The sequence below is a fragment of the Carlito syrichta genome, unplaced genomic scaffold, assembly GCF_000164805.1.
Source record: "Carlito syrichta isolate Samal-C Ts95f unplaced genomic scaffold, Tarsius_syrichta-2.0.1 Scaffold303697, whole genome shotgun sequence".
NCBI classification, from domain to species: Eukaryota; Metazoa; Chordata; class Mammalia; order Primates; family Tarsiidae; genus Carlito; species Carlito syrichta.
In genome coordinates, this window is record NW_007247793.1 from 32,526 (window position 1) to 55,600 (window position 23,075).

Sequence of the window (23,075 nt, forward strand, 5' to 3'; positions counted from 1 at the left end):
AAAAACTGGTTATTCAAAAGAATAGATTGATGGAACTCTATCCAGAATGACCAAGAAAAAGAGGGAAAAAGTTCAAGTTAATACAATCAGAAATGCAAAAGATCAAATCACAACCGACCCTAAAGAAATACAAAAGATTATCAGAGATTACTACACACACTTATATGGAAACAAACAATAATCTAAATGAAATGGCAGATTTTCTGACCTCACACAATCTCCCAAGATTGAAACAAGAAGGCATTGAGACAGTAAATAGACCAATAAACCCAGGGTATTGATCACATCATAAAAAACTACCAACAACAACAAAAACAAAGCCCTGGACCAGGTAGTTTTCCAAAGGAATTCTACAAAACGTACAAGGAGGAGCTGATACAAATCCTATTGAGAGTATTAAAGGCAATTTAGAAAGATGTAATTCTCCCCAAATTGTGTTATAAAGTTAGCATCACATTGATACCCAAACTGGGTAAAGATCCAACAACAAAAAAAGAGAACTACAGGTCAATATTCCTAATGAACTTAGGATGCAAAAGTTATCAACAAGATTCTGGCAAATTGGATCCAACAATACATCTCAAAAATCATCCACTATGATCAAGTTGGCTTCATCCCCAGGATGCAGAGCTGGTTTGACATCCATAAGACTATAAATGTAATTAAATACATCAACAAATGTAAAAGCAAGCACCACATAATTATATCATTAGATGCAGAAAAAACTTTTGATAAAAACCAGCATCCCTTCTTGATAAAAACCCTCAAACACCTAAGTATAGAAGGAACTACATTAAAATAGTAAGTGCCATCTATGATAAATGCACAACCAGCATATTGCTAAATGAACAGAAACTGGAAGCATTTTTCCCGAAAAATGGCGCAAGACAATGCAGCCCACTCTCACCATTCTTGTTCAACGTTGTGTTGGAAGTCCTAACTAGAGCAATTAGACAGGAGAAGGAAACCAGGGGTTTCAAAATAGGAGAAGAGGTATTTAAGTTATCCCTCCTTGCTGATATGATCTTATACCTCTGAAATCCAAGAGAACCTGTCAAAAACATCCTTGCAATGATAAAGAACTTTGGCAATGTCTCGAGGTATAAATGTGCAAAAGACTGTTGCAATTCTCTTATGCCAACAACAAATAGGCAGAGAACCAAATAAAAAGCACAATTCCATTCACAATAGTCACAAAAAATTGAAATACCTCGGCATCTTCCTAACTTGGGAAGTGAAAGACCTTTATAATAAGAACTGCAAAACAATGCTCAAAGAAATGCTTTGACTATTCAGGCTCTTTTTTTGGTTTAATACCAAAGTTTATGATTATTCTATTTCAGTTAAGAATAACGTGGCTATTTTGATAAAGGTTGCATTGAATCTGTATATTGCTTTGTGTAATATGTTCATTTTAACAATGTTAATTCTTCCAATCCATGAACATAATATATCTTTCCATTTTTTGTGTCTTCTCCAATTTCTCTCTTCAGTGTCTTGTGGTTTTTCTTATAGAGGTCTTTCATCTCCTTGGTTATATTTATTTCTAGATATTTTATATTTGTGTAACTATTATAAATGGTATTGCTTTGCAATGTTTTTTGGTTATTCATTGTGGTTATATAGGCATGCTACTGATTTTTTTTTTTTTTTTTGAGTTAGAGTATCACTCTGTCGCCCACACTGGAGTGCAGTGGCCGCTCCTGGCCACCGCAGCCTCGACCTGCTGGGCTCCGGCGATCCTTCCTCCTTAGCTTTCCGAGTAGCCAGAATTACAGGCGCGCGCTACCACGCCTGGCTAATTTTTTGATTTATTGTAGAGATGAGGTCTCGCCTGCCCAGGTGGGTCTCGAACCCACGGGCTCAGGCAATCCACTCACCTCAGCCTCCCAAAGGCACGGGATTACAGGCTGAGCCACTGAGCCCGGCTCATGCTACTGATTTTTGCATGCTGTTTTTATATTTGGCAATGTTACTTAACTTTTTTATCCGACCTAAGATTTTTTGGTGGACTTTTTTGGTTTTTCTAGGTATTAGACCATGGCATCTGAAAAGAGTGACAGTTTGACTTTCTCTTTTTCAATTTGAATGCTGTTTTTTTTTTTTTTTTTCTTTTTGATGCTAGATTTTTCTGACTGGAAATTTTAGTACTGTGTTGAACAGGAAACATGAAAATAAATATCCTTCCTTGTTTTTGTTCTTAGAAGAAAGACTTTCAGCTTTTCCCCATGCAGTATGAGTCAACTGTGGGTTTGTCATCTGTTACCTCTGTTTTATTGAGGTATGGTTTTTCATGCTTAATTTGTTGTTTTTTTTTTAATTGTAAAGGGATGTTGAATTTTATAAAATGCTTTTCCTGCATCTATTGAGATGCTTGTATGATTTTGTCCTTTATTCTGATGGTGAGACATATCATGTTGATTAATTTGTATATGTTGAACATTTTTTATCTCTGTAAGAAAATGTGCACATGCTGGCTCACTGTCCCCTGTGAGTCTAAAATGCCAGAGGACTGGGTAAGCTAATCTTGTGCCTTAGTGGTGTGGTATACTCTCTCTTTCCCCCAGTATTTTTTCTCTGTGTTGAACTATTCATTCTTCAGGCCATAAGAAGACTCCTGTGAGTGAGAACTGGTTGCTGCTGAAGCAGGTGGTAATATGGCATAACTCTATAGTGGACTAAATTCTCAGCTGATGAAGGCAGTTGATGTTCCCAGTGAATTTCACTGAGGTCTTTACCAGGGCTTGGGGAGGTACCTCAGTTCCACTACTAGGTTGGTAAGAAAGCAGTTAACATTTGTATGCCCCTATCTTCTTCCAGATTTTCAGATCAGACTTGCACTTCTGTCCATCTGTAGGAATCTTGAAGTTTCTTGTAGGGAGGGAGTGGAATTATACCCCCTTGTGATAGAGGAGTCCAAAGGGCTCATCTCTGGTAGGACTGCTATTGTGCTAAATGCTGTAGAAAGGGTGTTGACTCAAGCAACTGCATCGAGCTCCCTTGAGAGAAGCAAATGTGGGAGTTGGGGTGGAAAAGTTCCTTTCTCCACAGCTCTTCCTGGGCACCTAGGCTGCTCATCTACTGGGGCAGAACGACCACTTTCAACAACTTAGCCCAGCACTATGTCTGCATCCCTGCTGAAAGAAACTTCCTCCAGGCCTCAGATCTGTGACACCGACAAGTCTATGCTCTGGCTTTAATTAATGTCCCATGGGGTGCTACACTGATGTGGTACATTCCCTCTTACCTGAGAATACTAATCAGTGAGAACCCAATATCTGTGAGTCCAGCTCTTCTTCTGTATCTAACTGCCCTATGTGGCTGACACAATTTGCACTACTGCTAGAAAATGCCTGCAAAAGATCTGATGGTGTGAAGGTGCAGGGGTTTAGTTCTGAGAATAATTGGTCCCCCCTGTTTCTGCAATATGTGTCATGACATGAGATTTGCTCTTATCTTTTGGGACGGGAGGTGATGTTAGGCAGAGCCAAACCATGATGATCTGTCCTCTGATTTCATACCAGTAGGTGCAAGTGCCAGCTCTGAAGTCAGCAGAGGAATGGCATATCCTCCGAAGTGTTTCCTAGGTTGTATATTGGCTTGATGTGGTTGCTCAATTACCAACTGTAGCAGTGATGTGTTGGGTAACTGCACAGGCTCAAGGCTTTGTTAGTAGCTGGGGTGTCTTGGATAGTGGTATTCACTGGGATCTGGAATCAGCCCTTTCCAAAAGCAGAGGTATTATTCCTCTGACTAGGAGTTGGTGCTTGCCTGAAAGGACAAGTTTCAATGGTGGCTACAGGCTTTTTTGCTTGGCCTGAATTTTCCCAGGGAAGTACACAGCTAACCTAGATGATGGGTGGGGCTGAGGAGCCTAGCCAAGTTCCCTATCCATTTTGAACCTTTGAAGAGATGGAAGGGAAAAGCACTCCAGTTCCTCACTGTGTGCATGATTGGATACCCCAGTTGGAATTGAGAAGGAGTCCCTGGCCCACTGGGCTAATGCTGTTGCATTGCACAATGGCTGCATAAAAGAGTTTCCAGGGAAATGCAGGGTTACTGAGACAGCAATTCCACCCATCTCCCCTGCCATAGCAGTCTGCATTCAGAACTTAAAGGTGCAACTGGCCTCATATATTCTCACAGCACCTCACCCCAGACAGAAACTGTTTGCTTAGGGAATTTGTCCCTTGGGGCACTTGAAAGCATCAGGTCTTTCCCTTTCTTCCAAGTCAGCTAGAAAGCAGCAGCCAACAAGCTCTGAGTTCCCAGGAAATGACAGCTGGAGCCATTCAGAGCTCTTTTGCCTACACCACCCCATGTGGGTTTTGGCACCACAAAGTTGTGGGCAAGGCAGTTTCCTGTAAAGGACTGGAGTCCTATGATGCTCAAGGGAGCTTCTAAGTCTGCGACAGAAGCATGGAACTCCTGAATTCCCCTACACTCTCCTCCTCCACTGCATCCAGAGTTTGCTCATGGTCTTTGCCAGTAATCCGGCGAAGTTCCAAGGCAGGCTGATCAATTTCTCTCTTTTTTCCACTCTATGGGTCTTTCACTTACCTGGTGTGTTGTGGGTGTGCTGCTGGTTGTGTTCCTCTGAATGTTGAGGCACTCTATTTTGGCTCACTCCACACAAGCAGCTCACACTAGCTGCTTCTTGACAGCTATCTTGCTCCTAATCCATAGGCACTATTAGTATAATCTTTTATAGAATAAGATGCCACAGAGGCCAATACTGAAAATAAGGATTTGAGTATATGTGTTGTATTATTTGTATGTGTTTGTGTGCATATGTGAGGTGATACTATAAACTACCAAAAAGAGAGTTGAAGAGATTAGGTTGGGAAGAAGTGAAGGAGAATACAAGGTATTTTAATAAGTGGGTTGCTGCTGAGGACATTTTGGACTCAGTCCTGCTGATGGTCTCTGGTAGATGGTATAGAGCCAAGATTCTCACACTTTGGTGTGTTTGGTGTTTCAGAATTATCTGGAGAGTTTGTTAAACTCTGGTGCAACTTCTCACCTTCAGAATTTAAATCAATGTCTCAGGATGATTCTGAGAATTTGTATTTTTCTAACAAGTTCTCAGGTGATGGTGCTGCTGCTGGTCTGGGGACTACAACTTGAGAACCACTGGCAAAAACATGCCTAAGAATTGTTCCACCTGAGGCATAGAAAGTGGTAGCATTATTTTCTAGTTTTTCTCCATCATTGACTAAGGGCTGCTCCATGGATATTAACTTGTTAGCACTTTGGGCCAATCCTGTCTATATGCCTAACACAGGCCTTGGGTGGAGAATGGCAGGGTTTTGCCATTGGACCCCAGCAGCATGAATTGGAATGTGAGTGGTTATGGGTGGAGCCTCAACACTGCAATGTAGCTTTAGTTTACAGATTAGAAAATGGTAACTTCCCCAAAGGCTAATAACTGCTAAGTGGTAGAGGCAAGATTCCAATTTAGTATTGCAATTTGAGCAGCATCAACGATTCCTGGAAATTTTTTTTAATGCATACTTTTGAATTTCACTCCAGACCTACTGGAATACAAACTCCAGGGATGAGACCCAGAATATGTGTTTTAACAAACTCTCTAGGGGATTCTGATGCTTTTTCTAATTTTAGAACCATTAGTCTAATTCATGGGCTCTTATCCCTTACATTATACAATGTTAACACTAACAAGAACCACATCAGGTATCATCTGTTTTCCTTTTTTAAACATCAAAAATAAAAATGCAGGCTAAACAATTACCATTTGTGTATTTAAATCTATTTGTCTGTTACACATGCCAGTATACATTTACATTTCCTATCTGTACATTTTTCTTTGTCTAGAAGATTCACCGCTGAAAGTATTATTGGCAGTGTGTTTTCCCTTGGTAACAGGGTCAGCCTTGTCAAGGGCTGAAGAGTATCTCTCTATTCATGGCATTGTTTTTCCACCTTTCATCACCAGATACTAGCCATAATTGATTTCACCACACAATGTTTATATCTTTTCATGTCCAAGACCACAGAGAGGACTCTGATAAGCAGGGTCTCTGTGCTAGAGAGCTGTCAGTGTTCCAGAATATCATGGCTAAGGATTCTTTTTTATTATAAAGATGTGGGGTACAATTCAGGGTTAGGTTTGCAAACATTGATTATGCTGGTACCCTTGTTGATGAGGTGTACCCCTCCTTCCCCTAGCAGTTTCCCTCAGCTGCCAATCCCACCCACCCTTCCCTGACAGTTGCCCACTCACTCACCATCAGGATTCTTTTTACTACTTAATGAAAAATGGTAATGTTAATACAATTGCTTCATGTTCTACATTGGAGTTCAAGACTTAGTCATCCTATATAATTACAAGTTTATGCCTTATGACCTATATCTCCCAATTCCTTCCCTCCTCTGTCACTAGTAACAATTATTCTACCCTCTATTTTTATGCATTCATCTCTTTTAGATTCCACATATGAGATCAAGCAGTATTTTTTTCTGTGTCTGACTGTGTGAGGATATGTACTCAACCAAAGCAGATCATTTCAATAAATTAGGTGCAGAAGCAGAGATGAGAATTTAGCTGTCTTCAATTAAGTCAGATAATCAAGAAATTTGAAAACATGCTTCGTGACTCTCCTGGGCAACTTGGCGAGACCTCATCTCTACAATCAATCAAGAATCAGCTGGGTGTGGTAGCGCGCGCCTGTAGTTCCAGCTACTCGGAAGGCTGAGGCAGAAGAATCGCCGGAACCCAGCAGGTCGAGGCTGCGGTGGCCGGGAGCAGCCACTGCACTCCAGTCTGGGCAACAGAGTGAGATTCAAACTCAAAAAAAAAAAAAAGAAAGTTTGCAAACACTTTTTCTCACTAATTATATTTTCTTTTGGAAAATATAGCTACTTTTCATAGATTTGTTTTATTTATGTTAATATGTAATGATTCATTGTTGTAATTTTTAGGAAATGTACATATAAATAAAATGAAATAAAATACTTTATGTAATATGGTTATCAAACATATTCAGATGCAACCTGTATTATGTGTCTGCTGTTTCATGACATGCTCATTACCTTTTTCTACCTGACAAATCCTATTTGTTCTTCAAGGGTCACATAAAATGTCTTCATTTGTGGGTTTCTTCTAAAACTCTAGAGCTTACTATCTCTTTCCTATAGCACTGTTCATTACTATGTTGCAATGCTTATCACATTCTCTAGTAATTCTCTTATTTCATGTTCTTCTTAAAGTATATTCCCTGGAGGCAGGAGACTAGGTCTTAAGAAACCTTAACTCTTTGGAATTTGATGTGGACCCATAAAATTTAACCCATGAAAGCATAAAAAATTAATCTCTAAGATTAAGGCCATTAAATCCACTCTTTGATTTTAAAGTGGAGTTGAAACAATTCATCAAAAGATTTTATATATTTCCTTGAAGATATCTAGAAATCATTCCATCTTATCAAGCTATGGAGGAGTTTTATAACTGCCTTACTCTACAATTCTCTGTAACATAACATGACATAGCTGTAAAATGGTTATATTTACTTTGTCTTTTTGGAAAACAAGAACCATCAACCACAACTTTCTCAATGCATCTGTCCAGGCTGCAAATCAAACTGCAAACTCAAGACCAATAGTTTCCACTACTATATCAGATACTGTCAACCTCAAGCACTTTTTTTGAAAGGTAATATGAAACAGACAGACGTGCAATTCCAAACAATCAAGAAGTAAAGCAACTTAAGTTCTAATTTGTCACTTTGGCATAACATTTGGGGATTAGAACATATTTTTCAGGTAGATACTACTTTACCTTATAATCCTTAGATTTGCCTCAAAATGTGGTGCTTATATCAGATTGTATTTTCTAGCATTTTGACACTCATCTATTGAGACATGTTGTTTATATCCCCTTTTCTTGAATTTGTATGGGATTTGGTAGCTATCCCAATTAAAAAACTATTGCAGAAGTGAAACTATATGACCTTCTAGGCTACAGAAGATGATACAAGCCACCTGATTCTTTGTCTTAATACTCTTAGATGTATAACCTAGCTATCAGGTTGTGAAGAATCCTAGGGTAGGTTGAATGTCCTATGTGATGAAAAACTAAAAGGTTTATCACAGGGGTGAAAATACAGCCAACAGTCATCATAACTTGTTAGCAATGTGAGTAAGCCATCTTTAAGTGGTTCTTCTACTCTCCCACTCCTTGGGCAAGCCCCTTCAACTGATGCCACACAGAACATAGATCATTCTTCTCCATCAAACTCTGCTTAAATTGTCGAGTTCTCAATTAATGATTATTGTTTTAAGCCATTAGGTTTTGGGATTTTTTTGCACATTAAGATATAACTGGAACAGTGTTCAAATGTAGTAACATACTCGAAATATGACTAACACATCTTTGAAGAATTCATTTTGTTTGTTGGAATAAGAGAGAATTCTGTTTCACTGAATGTTCTTTTCCTTTTTTCTACCTGGCAAAATATGTTTATATTTCAAGAATCAAGTTAATTATCTTTCTTTTACTTTACAGGGCCCTTCCTGAACCCTAAATTTCACCATCATATTCTGTACTGCCTCTATGTTCATATGTTCAATTATATGTTATTGTACTTATTGTCTATTCTTGTAACTTCCTGGTTTTTAACCCTAACTGTCTGCCCCTAAGACCATGGACATAAAAATATGGTCTCCACTAGAATTCAGGTAGTAAATATCATATTCATCTTGGATTTGTGTAGTTTGTGATGGAATTCCTAATCTTCTGTCTCATAATGCCACTTTCTTCAACATGGCCTTTACAGGTGCTGCTGAAGACAAAGAGTGTCAAGAAGCCTCCAGCTTCCCTTTGCTCAGGAGGGGTACATATCATTTCATTAATACTTAGCAAGAAAGAACAAGGCACATAACCCCACCCAACCATAAAGGGGTACAAATTCTCACCCCCTTTTTAACAGCCTTCTCCCTTCAACAACCTTATCTGTGGAAAAAGAGAATGAAAGGTGAGTGATCAACTAACTGTCTTTGTTGGGAGAGTGAAAATCAGAAAGGCAGATTAGAATAAGGATGAGTTAGAACAGTTCAAATATTTCTAACACTTACTATCAGATTATGGAAAAGTCTTGACATTTATAAGGTCTTCTCTTCATTTGGAAAGTGGTTATAGTAAAATTTGTTTCTTGTTGGGAGTGAGGATCAAAATAAATCTACTTTGCAAAACAAAACATATTAAGTTTTAGTTTATTGTGAGAAGGGAATTTTGTGTTTCATATCATATTACCCTTAGTATGTTGCATATAGAAAGTGGCTAATAAATTCAGGTGGATAAATACTGTTCTTGTCATAATTGAGAAGTATATATTTGAATTATTTATATATTAAGGCAGCGCATTTTTAAAGTATATAATCTTATTGTTTTCTGAGGAAAGTCGGATTAGACACAAAAAATGTAGTCAGAAAAATTATAACCATAAAAATGATATTAATATCAAAATAACTACTATTGTTTGGGATTTACTAGATAATTAATACTTTTCATGAATTACTTAATGTAAAATTTAATCCTCATAGGTTATATTATGATCTAAATTTTAAAGTCAAGAGACTATAATACAAAGAATTTAGAAATTGTTCCTGTTTTTACATAGCAAAGAAGAGGCAAATGTTGGATTTGACCTTGTTCGGATACCAGGGCTTGATAATGTGATTGTAAGAGGTACAGTCCACCAACTTTCTTATGCATCTAAGTAACATTTTAAAATAGTAATATTCTGTTCCTCTTTTCTACTCTGTGATTAGAAGAATTCAATAATCTTTGAAAAAATTGTCAGGTGTGTTAGAATGGTGTTAAGAATATTTGGCATTATTCTAAGTCTATAAATATCAATTTGTGTTTTTAAAATAAAATAATTGACAATAGGGATACCAGCAATGGTGGAGGTAGGAAGGGAGCTGTGGATCAAAAATAACCTATTGCATACAATGTTTACTAACTCGGAAGTAAGATACCTAAGATCCAATCTCCACCATGACACAGTATGTCCATGTGAAAAACATTCCATGACCTCCTGAATCTAAAATATAAGTGACAAAAAACCAATTGTATTATCTGTGTCTGAATTACTTAAAATAGTTGAAGAAGATACTTTCCAAAATATGTATTTCAGTCACAGTTCACATTCATTGGAGTCAGATACCCCGACAAGACTATTTGGGACATCTTGGAGGCAATGCAAATAAGAGTTCAGGTTTACTTGCATAATTTTCGTGTAGGTAATTGCTATTCAGCAATGTATGTGTTTAGATATACTGCTATCTTCATAGCATAGGAAAACTCTTTGAGAGATAATTTATGTCATACGAAATCTCATAACCACAGAAGATTTTTGTTGTTCTGGTTAACTTCCCTTAGAAGTGCATAAGAGTCCATCAAGAGAGCAGGGAGACAGCCCACAGAATGGGAAAAAAAATATTTGCCAACTGTATATCTGACAAAGACCTAACATCTAGGATCTACAAGGAACTCAAATGTGTTAAAAGGAAAAAAGAAAAACAGCCCCTTTAAAAAGTGGGCAAAAGACATAAATAAACACTTCTCAAAAGAAGATATACCAGCAGACACATGAAAAAGTGCTCAGCCTCACTCATCATCAGATAAATACAAATCAAAACCACATTGAGATACCACCTAACCCCTGTAAGAATGGCTATCACTAATAAAACAAACAGCAACAGATGCTGGCAAGGATGTGGAGAAGAAGTAACACTTCTACATTGCTGATGGTAATGCAGATTAGTACAACCTCTTTGGAAGACAGTGTGGCTATTTCTGACAGAACTAGAAATTGACCTTCCATAATGACCCAGCAATTCTCTTATTGGGAATATACCCAGAGGAATTCAAATTATTCTACAAAGAAGAAAACTGCACACATATGTTTGTTGCAGCTCTTTTCACAATAGTAAAAACATGGAACCAACCATGTTGCTCATCAAAGCTGAACTGGATAAAAAAATGTGGTACATATATACACAATAGGATATCAAATATGTGGTCTTTGCAGCAAGTTGGATGGATTTGGAGTTGATCATACTCAGTGATTTATCACAGAAACAAATAACTGAGTTCCATATGTTCTCATTCTTAAGGTGATCTTGAACAATTAAAATGCTATAAGAAAGCAATTGGCAGTAGCAGAATACTGTCAGGGGAAGGTGGGTTGGGACTGGCAGTTGAGGGAAACTGTTAGGGGAGGGAGGGGCATACCTCATGAACAAGGGTACCTGCATGATCAATGTTTGTATACCTAACCCTGAATTGTACCCTGCATCTTTATAATAAATAAATAAATAAATTTTTAAAAGGAGTGCATGAGTCTTCATATAAAATCATAAATTTACACTGTAAGTTATCATGGTTTTCAGGAACTTTTTATTCTACCATTGAGTTATTCTTGCACATATTGGAGTTGTATAGGGACTTTTTTCTCTCTTTTAGTGTGGGCTGTAATAAAGGCAAAGAATAGAAGGGAAGTTTAATATTCCACAACATGTAGTACATGGGCTACCATTTGTATGTGTCATATTGAGGACTCCATGACAGGTCTCCCTATTCAGAAAGACTAAACTTTATGTAGTGTCAGAGCTCACAGTGTTCTACAAACTTATAATCCTCTTTGCAGATCATGAATGGAACATTTTAAACTCAGAGCCATCTCTCTCTCTCTCTCTCTCTCTCTCTCTCTCTCTCTCTCTGTGACTTGATGATGTTTCATGGTGACTTTCTCTAGCACTGGGTATTTGTAAGATGCACATGTTCATATTGACTAAAAATGTCCCTAGAAAGATATGTCTTATCTGTACATAAAAGATGTCATGTTAAAAGTTTATCTCCTTTTTTGAAATAACTGGAGAACTTTGTTGTTTTGGATGCTGATAAAAACATCTGAACTTTCCTGATTTAAAAGTGCTTTTGCACAGAGGAAGTAGTTTTTAATACATGGTATTAAACTTAAAAATTGAACATAGCACACTTAACAACAATGATGACACTGGTGATAAAATGATTATAAGCTCGTTGTATTTAGTGGAATAGAGAAGTCTAAATAAATATGAATGGTAGAGAGAACATGGTACACTGGAGAGACCAATAGTGAAGGGTGTGTGTGTGTATGTGTGTGTGTGTGTGTGTGTGTGTGTGTGTGTGTGTGTGTGTGTGTGTGTAGATCAGTAGGGTTTAGGTTGGTGGCTGTTGCATGAACTGAGTCTGGAAAGATATACGATGGCCCAATAATGAATGGTGTATGTGGACATTGAATTTTATGTAGAAAACATTAGAAAATTGTGATGGATTAAAGATTGCCACTTATTATTTGAATTTTCTCCCATCAAGATTTGCGGCCTAGCATTCCCTTGAAGTAATGAATGCACAGTGCTGCTTTTAACAATATGATATGGTGATAATGATACTGTTTCCATTTCTGATCCCAAGTTCTTTATGATCCTAGAAGCTCATATTTCCTATCTTCTGGACCCATAACTCTTGGAATCCAGCTGATATGTGAGAACTGTGCCTACCATGAGACCACCATGCTATAAAAAGCCCAAGACATGTAGAGAGGATTGAAGGGTAATATGCCATGGAGAGAAAGAGACAGAGATAGAGAAACAGAAAGACAGATAAGCAGAACAAGGTACACTAAGGAACCAAACATTATTTAAAAATACATCTTGGAAATGGACCGTGGCAGCCCCAACTATCTCAGCTGATGTAACACATCAGTGGATTGTAGATGAGCCACCCAACTGAACTTTCCTAAATTCTGTACCCACCAAACTGTAAGTAAATACAATGGATTTAAGTTGACAAATATTGCAGAATTTTAACATACAGCAATATATAACCTGAATAAGCATTGTCAAATAATTTGTGGAAGAAATTGAGACCAGCAGATTTCTTACAGAAAACACTCATTAAAAGGATTGATCTGGATGGGCTAACACTTGAGACAAGAGCTTTGAAGACTGTCAATATCACCAGACAAGAGGGACTGAAAATTGAGCTGTGAAACGAGCAATGATAAAGGCAGTGGTAAAGGACTTGGGTTAGATTTGGAAGACATTTAAGAGACCAAATTCACAGGTGACTGAACAATTGTCAAAGTGAGGAAATTAGAGTCAAAGGATGAATTCTGGGTCATTTAGAATTAAGTTCTAGTAATTATGTATGTTGATGACCACATTTTAAGATAAGAAGTCAGACTTAAAAAGATAAAAATGGAATTGTAATGGAAAACATGATTGCCTGGATTCCAAACCTGAAGATATATTCTCATAAGACTTGTCATCTGTAGTTTTCCCCTTGTTCATAAATTAGTTTTGGTAAAATTTATGAAAACAATTCTTTCTTTGTGATTATAATTTATCCACATCAATATTCTTCTGTCATAAATTAAGGGTAACTTTCAAAAATGCTTAACTTCACTGATGAGAGTTTGAACTATGTACATGATGGCCATATAATGTGGTAACACATAATCCTAAATATGAAATAGAGCATAAAGCTTTGGGCTTTTTTTGCACAAGTAAAACTCTTGATATATATTCTAATAAATATGCTATTAGCTTGTAAGTTCAAAAATACATTTTATTTGTTTATGAACAGGTTTTCTATACTCATTTTTTATTATGATATTATAATACTCTAATGATTATTTCCCTTGACAGTTTTAATTTACAGTAGGATACTAGGTGTATTAAGAAAATATCAACTTCACTTTTATTTATAGAAGAGTAAAATTTGTGTTTAGACAAATACTTTTTGATAAATATATGAAATATGTAATGGATGTAAAATATTTCTGATTTTGACTTTATACCATTTCATGAAGATTATACATGTTCTTGAATGAAATATCTAAACAATATGTTATAATATGTTCTCCGATATATTAGTAGGAAAAAATCTTACTAAATACATTGTTTCTTTTCAGTTTATTGAAAATTATGAACTGCAATAATAATTACTGAATTTATTGCCAAATTCTGATAAATCTGTGTATGAACTTAAAAACAATTTCATAGGCTATATTGAAAATAATAGACACAGAGTTATAGTAATTCCAATATAACATCACAAATCACTCAAAATTTTAATGTCTCTAGCTGTATTGTACAAGGAAACATTATCCTTTAATCCATTGAGAGCTTTTGTTCAAGTGTCTATTAATTATTTAATCATTTTAATATTAAGAACCACTTCTACCAGCATATCAGCTCTAGGGAATTCTATTTTTTAAAAAAAGTAGGCAAAGGATAATATCAAAGAACTTTGAGAAAAACATTAAAATATGTTTTTAGTCTTCATTTTTAATGTTTAAATGTTTTGAGCATGCTAGAAGTAAACAAAATAATACAGCTGAACCTCATGTACTAACTGACCAATTTTTCCAGTTTCATTGAGGTATAATCAGCAAAAATTACACATATTCAGGGCATAAAACTTGATGATTTGATATACATTTTGCAATGATTACCACAACCAAATTAATGAACACATCCATCACCATGTAATAGATACCATTGTGTGTGTGGTAAGGATGCTTAAGACCTACGCTTTTAGCAATATGCAAGGAAACAACACAGTATTATTAACTATAAATATTATGCTGAGCCTTAGATTCCCAGAACTTATTCATCTTACAACTGAAGGGTTGTACACTTTAACCAAGATCTCCCCATGTACCCATTTTCAAATCACTGGCAACCACTGTTTTACTCTCTACTTCTATGCATTCAGCTTTTTTTAGATTCCACATATAAGTGAGAACATGCAGTATTTGTTTTTATGTGCCTGGCTTATTTCACTTAACATATTTTCTTCCCAATTCATCTGTATTGCCACAAGTGGCAGAATTTCTGTGTGTGTGTGTGTGTGGAAAATTTTTTTTAGCCATCAACAACAGTTAGATTGGTTCTCTCTCTTTGCTGTTGTGAATAATGTTGCAATGAACATGGGAGTGCAGATGTCTCTTTGAGGTACTGATTTCATTTTCTTTGGATACGAACCCTGCAAAGGAATTACTGGGTTATATCATAATTCTATTTTTTTTTTTTTTTTTTTGGGAAGAAGAGAGAGAGAGAGAGAGAGAGAGAGAGAGAGGGAAGGAGGGAGGGAGGGGGAGGGGGAGAGAGAGAGAGAGAGAGAGAGAGAGAGAGCGCGCTAGACTGGACCCCTGTCTAGTGCAGAAGCCCTATTTTTTATTGTTTTGAAGAAACTTTATACTGTTTTCTGTAATGGTCATTTACAGTATCGCCAATAGTGTACAAAGATTCCCTTTTCTCCACATTCTAGCCAACACGTTTTTCCTGTTTTTTTTTTTTAAATAATAGCCATTCTAAAAGGTGCAAACTGATATGTAATTGTGGTTTTCATCTGCTTTTTGTGGAGATTTGTGATACTGAGCACCTTTTCACACATCCATTGATAAGAATTTCTACCTTAAATTGGGATACAGACTTAAAAAATACTCTACTTTAGAATTCCAGACTTTTAGAAAAAGGTAGAAATGAAATAAAAACATTCTACTCATCTCAATAATACCTTTTTATTCCCCTCCTCCCCCCACATCACCTTTCTTGCGTCCCATCATTAGCATCTAGGTTATACTGGCCTTCTGGGTCGGTGAGTGGCCGGGTTAGGTGCGGAGCACGTGGAGCGGGAAAGAGGAGCAGAGCCACCGCTTCAGTGCCGTGCAGCGCACTCCGTGGGCTGGAACTCCCTCAGCCCCACGGATCCACCCTCCCGAGGCTGTCACTGGCACCCTGGCCGTGGGCACCTGGGGGGCGCGTGGCGCTGAGCTGCTGGGCGGCAGCACGAAGGTCTGGTCTCTTGATGGGCGCCAGCTGCACAAGATGCTTGACGAGGAGGTGGTGGCGTGCTGCTGGTGCCCAACTGTTGGGAGCCGGCCACAGAGGCCCACTGAGCATTAGGGATGATCAGGGAGGGCCATGGACCCCGAGACCGCTAGGACGTGTTCGGGAGCTGTAGACCCCACTTTCCTCCCCCTTTTGCCATGCAGCACAAACAACCTAAAGGAACTCTGCTGGCCTAAGCTGAAGGCTCTGTGACTGTGACAGGCATAGCTCATCTAGAAACCCATTGTTCCTGTTTCCCATAAACCGTGGTTTCGCCTTAGGTATTAGATATAATTCAAATCCAGGTCACATTTGGGAGCCTTTTATACGGTACAAGCTTCTTTATAAGATTTAAAAGAATATTTGTAGAATTAGTATATACTTATGGAGAGCTGTTTTCAGCTTTTCAATGGTATAGATGATTATCAAGAGTGGCCCAGCACAGAGTTTGGGCTGGGCCACATTCCTGAGAGCCCAGCGCGTACTTTGGACTGGGCTGAATTCTTTTAGGCCAGCTTTAGCTACAGTTAGTGTAAGGTCTTTTTTCTATCTATTATAGAAATTGAATTTATTTTATTCATAGAAGGTATTGTAGAATAGGTCATGCTACGTCAAGGAATCATGTTAGTTCAAGCATAATCAATCATGATATTTTTAGGTTTAATAAGAGTATAGTTAACTTTAGAAATTTCATTGTCTCCATTTTCTACTATTGTGGTTTTGACTTTAGTACATTTACAGTTTATATTTGGGTTTTATTTTTAGAAGCTTTGCTGCTGCTGATCAGCTTTATATATTAGGATTAGGAATTAGAAACTTTCATTGAAATTAGGACAGATATATAGGACTTTAGAATAACCATTTTGTTAAGAGATTGTAGTATATTGTTCCAAAAGGTGGTCCACCGTGAACCTTGGACTGGGCCACATCCTGTAGAGCCCAGTGTGATCTTTGGACTGGGCCACATTCTTTAGGAATTGGCTTAAGCTATAACTAAAAGCTTCCGTAGCTCTGTGTAAGTAGTATTAGCATAGAATAGAAAGGTAATAAAGTTTAAGTTAGTCATCATGGGTTTTGTGTGAGCTCTGGAAGTTATTGATTATCAGAGCATCATTAGGCTAGTAAGGATTGTTGCACTGCTTTTGAAGAGCATTAACTAGCAAAGGGAACAATAAGACAATCTTGGGGTTTGTCCCTCCTCACACTTAAGCATCTGGTGGGTGGGGGATGCCCCTCCTGCACCTGGCTTTGTGTTCACTTGAAAGACTTGTGAGACTGCCTGTGTAAAATTTGGGGATAAATACCTGCTGTAACTTTCAATAAACGACTTCTGCTCATTTCACTGAACAGTTGTCCACTTTCTTTCTTCCTTTTTCTTCCTTTTTATATCTATCCTTCCATCTTTCTTTCTTTCTTTTTCTTCCTTTTTATATCTATCCTTCCATCTTTCTTTCTTTCTTTTTTTTTTTTTTGAGTTGGAGTCTCACTCTGTCGCCCAGACTGGAGTGCAGTGGCCGCTCCCGGCCACCGCAGCCTCGACCTGCTGGGCTCCGGCGATCCTTCTGCCTCAGCCTTCCAAGTAGCTGGAATTACAGGCACGTGCTACCATGCCCAGCTGATTTTTTGATTTATTGTAGAGATGAGGTCTCGCTGCCCAGGCGGGTCTCGAACCCACGGGCTCAGGCAATCCACTCACCTCAGCCTCCCAAAGGCGTGGGATTACAGGCTGAGCCACCGAGCCCGGCTTCTTTCTTTCTTTTAATATCTGTCCCTACAGATTCGCCGACGCCACCACATCTTCCGAGGGACTCCCCCAAACTTGCAGGGGCTGACCCCCCGCACCCAACCCTACCTGGCCTTCGCCATGTCCAGCGTGCACGGCTCGCTCAACCTCAACCTCATCCAGGTGGTTCTGCGGCGGGCCAGGGGCGGCGCAGGGTCGGCATGCTTGATGCTACCAGAAGGGGCATAGTGCCTGGCTGCTGTGGGAGGGCAGCAGTGGAGTGGCAGCCATGGTGGTGCTGGACAGGGCAGCTGCCACTGGCAGAAGCTGCAAGAAGAGAGCACTGCTGCGCGTTGTGCTCACCTCGCTGCTCGCCTGCCTGCCTGCCTGCCTGCCCACCAGCAGATCTACTTCCTCAAAGGGGAATAATCAGACAGTGTGGAAAACCAGTGCTAAATATCAGCTACAGGCCAGCTTATGACTAGGGTGGCCCAGCTGAAATCCTTCCCGTCCTCTACCTTGGAAGTGCCTACCATGCATCCAAGTGCGAGTTCCTTGCTAGTCTGCACATCACAGCCCTGCTGAATGTCTCCCGGCGGACCTCCAAGGCCTGTACGACCCACCTACACTACATATGGATCCCTGTGGAAGACAGCCATACAGCTGACATTAACTCTCACTTTCAACAAGCAATAGACTTCCTTGACTGTGTCAGAGAAAAGGAGGCAAGGTCTTGGCCTACTGTGAGGCTGTGATCTCCCATTCGCCCATGATCTGCATGGCTTACCTTATAAAAACTAAGCAGTTCCGCATGAAGGATGTCTTTGATTACATCAAACAGGGAAGGAGTACATCTCTCCCAACTTTGGCTTCATGGGCTAGTTCGGAGCCCATGAAGCCCATGAAGCTAGAATCGGAGATCCTGCCTTCTCAGCCTGCCACTTGCCAACAGGAGGCAGCAGGTTCTCCTTTAATAGGCCATTTGCAGACACTGAGCCCTGACGTCCAGGGTACCTGCTGCACATTCCCTACCTCAGTGCTGGTGCCAGTGCTGACCCATTTGACATTCCCAGGACTGCACAGGAGCACCATGGCCACAGCTACATCCTGTTAAATCTGGTTTGGATGTATCAGCCCACCCCCAAAAGCAACTGTGAGTTTTGTTTTTAGACTCATGGACATTTCATACCTGTGCAATACTGAAGACCTCACTCTGTCTTGGTGTCCCGATGAGATAGTGAGTTACAAGGCTTGCAAGTGGACTTCAGACCAAATCTGGGGATAGGTTATCGGGAAGGCCTAGCCATTAAAAGAGCATAGCATGAGCTGACTACTGTACTTCCAGATCCCCTGTCCTCTTAGGACTGCCCAGTCCTTGCACCTCAAAGTTTGCCTTTTTATTTCAAGCTTGAGGTATTGAATATCTGTAGCAACGTGGGAGAAAGAAGTTGCTGGATCAGGAGAAAAGGTAGCTATGAAGCCAATTTACTTTGAAGGAAGCACAATTTCCTCCTTAATTTTTGAACGATGTCTGTCTCAGTGTCTGTCTCTGTTGCTTCAAGGTATAAGTTGATCATCCTCTAGTCAGGAAAGAATTCCTGTTGGGTTTTTAGCAACATAATACGTATGCCTATTTGAACTCTGATATTTTTTTGTTAGATTTCCTCTTGAGTCCAATGGAGGCAATCGGTTGAGGACACTGGCTTTTCTGGGTTTCTTTTTCAGTGTGGGTTCTTTCCTGATCTTGGACTTTGGCATGATTCTTATTAATACTTGAACTTGTTGCACTTCTTCTCAAAGCGATTCTTCATTTGAAAAGAGTTTTTCTGACTATAGACCAAAAAAATCACAACTTTGGGATGGTGTCAATAGGTGTCAGGAGGAAAGGGTACCTGCTATGTATTTTGGGTCAGTGGCATTGAAAACAGTCATTTCCTCAACTTACTGTCTCTCTGTCTATTTGTGTCCCTTGTGACAGTTGTTTTTCTCCCACCCCTGGAGGTTGTCTTCAAGCTATTGACTTCTGGAATTTGTGGATTTTGCAACGTGGTTCTGCTTTTTTGTCTGTAGGTTATCTCTCCAGGGGAAAAGGCAACAATTTTCTAAAACGCATGCAAATGTGAATAAAAGCAGTATGTTACTGGTGGTTGTGGTTGTTGTTGTTTTTTTATAGTGAAAAATAAAAATTATAAAGGAAAAAAATAAAAACAACAAAATAAAGTCTAGGTCATTCTCATGAGAAAGGATACATTTACCCTCCTTCCTAGGACTGATTCTTTTTATCAATTCCTGTGGAAAATATATAAAACCTTTTAGTAAAAGTGTACTATAACTACTGTGATTTAAAAAATCATGTATGTGAATATATTATTTGCAACATTCATGAATAAGTACAGATACACAAGTTGGCTTAAAATGGGAGGTGACTCTAATTAGAAACCTAATAGGAATACAGTTGAAATCATCAACTTGCATCTAAAATTTATTAAGAAGACATGTGCAAGAATATCATGAATGAATGAATTAATGAATGTATGAGGGACCAAAGTAGGAACAGGGGAGGTGATAATTGTAATAGTTGAGCTACCTATCAGATTACCAAAACAGGCTATAGAGCTACTACAATTAAACTGCATGCTATTTATGCTTAAATAGACAAATTAATGGAATAGAATTAAGAATCTAGAAACAAAAGTGTGTGTGTGTTTGTGTGTGTATTATATTATAATGATGAGATAGTATTAAACATGGAATATTCCATAAGTGGTGTCAGGAAAATGGTTTACATGTCTGATAACAATATACATTTTGACTGTTTAGCATAGATACCATTTTTCCTTATTTGTTCTTTAATTAAAAATAGAATGTATTCTTTGAGTTTTCATTCTCTATGTGTACATGATTATGGGGTAACATCTCTGTCGTGCTATTTCTTACATTATTAAAAGTTTGTAAAAAGGATCACTGTTATGATAGTGTTACTTCTTTAAATGAGTCATCTTTTTTTCTGCTGTCTTTATAATTTTTCAGGAAAGTATACACCAGGTAATTTTGAGTCATAATTGTTCTCTTTATAGGTATATGAAATTTAGAGAACTGATCTTTCTACTATATAGTTGCCTTAATAAAATTTTTTTTTAAATGTAAATTGTAAAACATTCAAATGAGGGAAACTAATTTAGTAGTTTAAAGATATTAGTGGTTATACTGTTTGTAAGTATTTTTAAAATTGTTCACAATCTGTTTTATTTAAGGGACATTTAAAAATGAAAACATATGTCAATTTTTTCCACAAAGAAAATATTTCATTTTTTATTTTCCTACCCAATAATTTTCAGCAGTGTAAAAGCTTGCATTTTAAAAATAGTCTCCACTTGTTAAAGCATATATTGAGGTATTAATATCTTACTTATTTTGAATTACATTCAGTTAGAGTTTTAACACATGATTCCTTCTATAAATGCAATTTTATTTGCACAAAAACATAGTTGATTAAGACATCTTCAAAATACCGAAGATCACAAGTATTACAAAGTTAGCTTTGCCAAATGGGTTACATAGAACAGCATAGTATATACGTTTCTCTTTTAAAAATTATCAAAATAATAAATGCACATGATAATAATTCCATTAAGCTGTCCTCTACCCCTCTCCCATACCAGAATCTAACACATTTTAACTATTTTAACTATTTCTTATTTTAGCTTTTCTGATTGGTGACTTTCTAACTCTAAACACTATGCTCCTGTTATATAATGTCCTTTTATATTATTAGACATTATTTATTGTCTCCATCTCACAAAATACTGTTATTAATTCACAGTATATGTCACCTCACATTTTACCTCATACAATTTGTAGTGTTGATTTAGTTTGTTGTTTACCTTTGGAACTGAAAAAAGGAAACAAACATAAACAGTGATTTATTGTTTCATTATTTTTGCCAAGATTTCCAATTTCCCATGGGTGATAAGGAGATTAGCAAACCTATTTTATCTTCCATTTATTCTCACTTTTATCTTTACTTTTATTTGTCAGGGTTAATAGCATTTACTTTTACTTCTGTGGCCATATTTATATGCTCCATGTATCATTTCTGTGTTTATTTTAAAGATTTAAAACAGGTAATTAGTTAGGTTTGCATAACTTTAATCTTATAATTCTTGTGTCACTTCACAAAAAGCACTTCTAACAATCAGGTCAAAGAAATTATTTGGTAGTAAGTCAATCATGACACATTTTGGATTGTTCCACAATAAACCTGTGACTTTCTTTTTCATCATACCATTGCCCCCCAATTTTGAATTCATTAGATTTTTTTTTTCATTTTAAGATTGGGGGAAAGGTCTGTTTTATATAATCACTAACAACATACATCTTTTTGTTCACACTCTATTATTGAAATTGCCATTGTAGTCTTGAATAAATTATTGTTAGAGAAATTTGACTTTTCATTTAATTTGCAGTTATTACTTTTTAAGCCAACTGTAGAGATGTCACCTTTGAATTTTTTGCCACTTGATTTGTGGGTGAACTCCTTTTGTTGAATCATGTGTACTTCCTGCTTTTAGGTTTTCATCCTCTAGTTGCTCAGTGTAGTAGATTCAGACAAATTCTTCAGAGGGTTACAAGAAATGTAACTTTTTCAGATTTTTAATTTCTGAAAATGCCTAAATTTTGTTTTCACACTTCACAAGTAGATTAAATGTACATAAAATACTGTTTTCAGTCAGTCACACAAGAACTTTGAAGACAACCATGCAAGAATGCTGGTTATAAGTTTGATTGTAGGCCAATTCTGATTCATTGGTTGCGATTCTGTCTCTGTAGATATTACCTCTTCAGAAACTTTTGATACCTTGTCTTTATCTTTGGCATCATTATAATTCAGGATGCCATGTTGAGCTGTGGGGCTTTTTAGTTTCACTTGGCATAAGGGCAGTGTAAACATTGGACTTTCTAGAGAACTCATGTTTTATTTCAGTTTTTTGCATATTTATTTTGAATTTTTCTTTTTCTTTTAACTTTCCTTGGGTTTCATTATATTATCTCTTCTATAAATACCTTTTACTTGATTTTTGGACAATTATTTATATATTTTTACCTTTTAAATTATAATTTTATCTTGTCCTGTTTGGGACTTTCAGGTGGTCCTGGTTAACCAGCTTCTCCAGGAGTGATTGCTTCCCTTCGATCTCATTTATGTCAAAGATGAGTCTAGACATCATCTGATGTTCAGGCAGTTTATTATGGCAGTTCTCTTACAAGACAGCCAGAGTAGATAGGTGTCATGGCCAAATAAAGCCAGAGATCAGATGAAAAAAGTAACTGGGAGATATCTGTCTGAAAGTTTAAGGGATTATTCTTCCATTTTTATACCTGTATTGTTTCTGGGTCAGTTCTCAGTTATTCTTTTTTTGTAAAAGGAGTTTAAACTCTTCTTGTA

General features: G+C 37.6%; 1 pseudogene; it reads left to right on the plus strand.

Moving 5' to 3' along the window:
• The first annotated feature begins 8,662 nt into the window (after positions 1–8,662).
• LOC103261452 lies at positions 8,663–18,743 on the plus strand (annotated as a pseudogene).
• Positions 18,744–23,075: the final 4,332 nt, after the last annotated feature.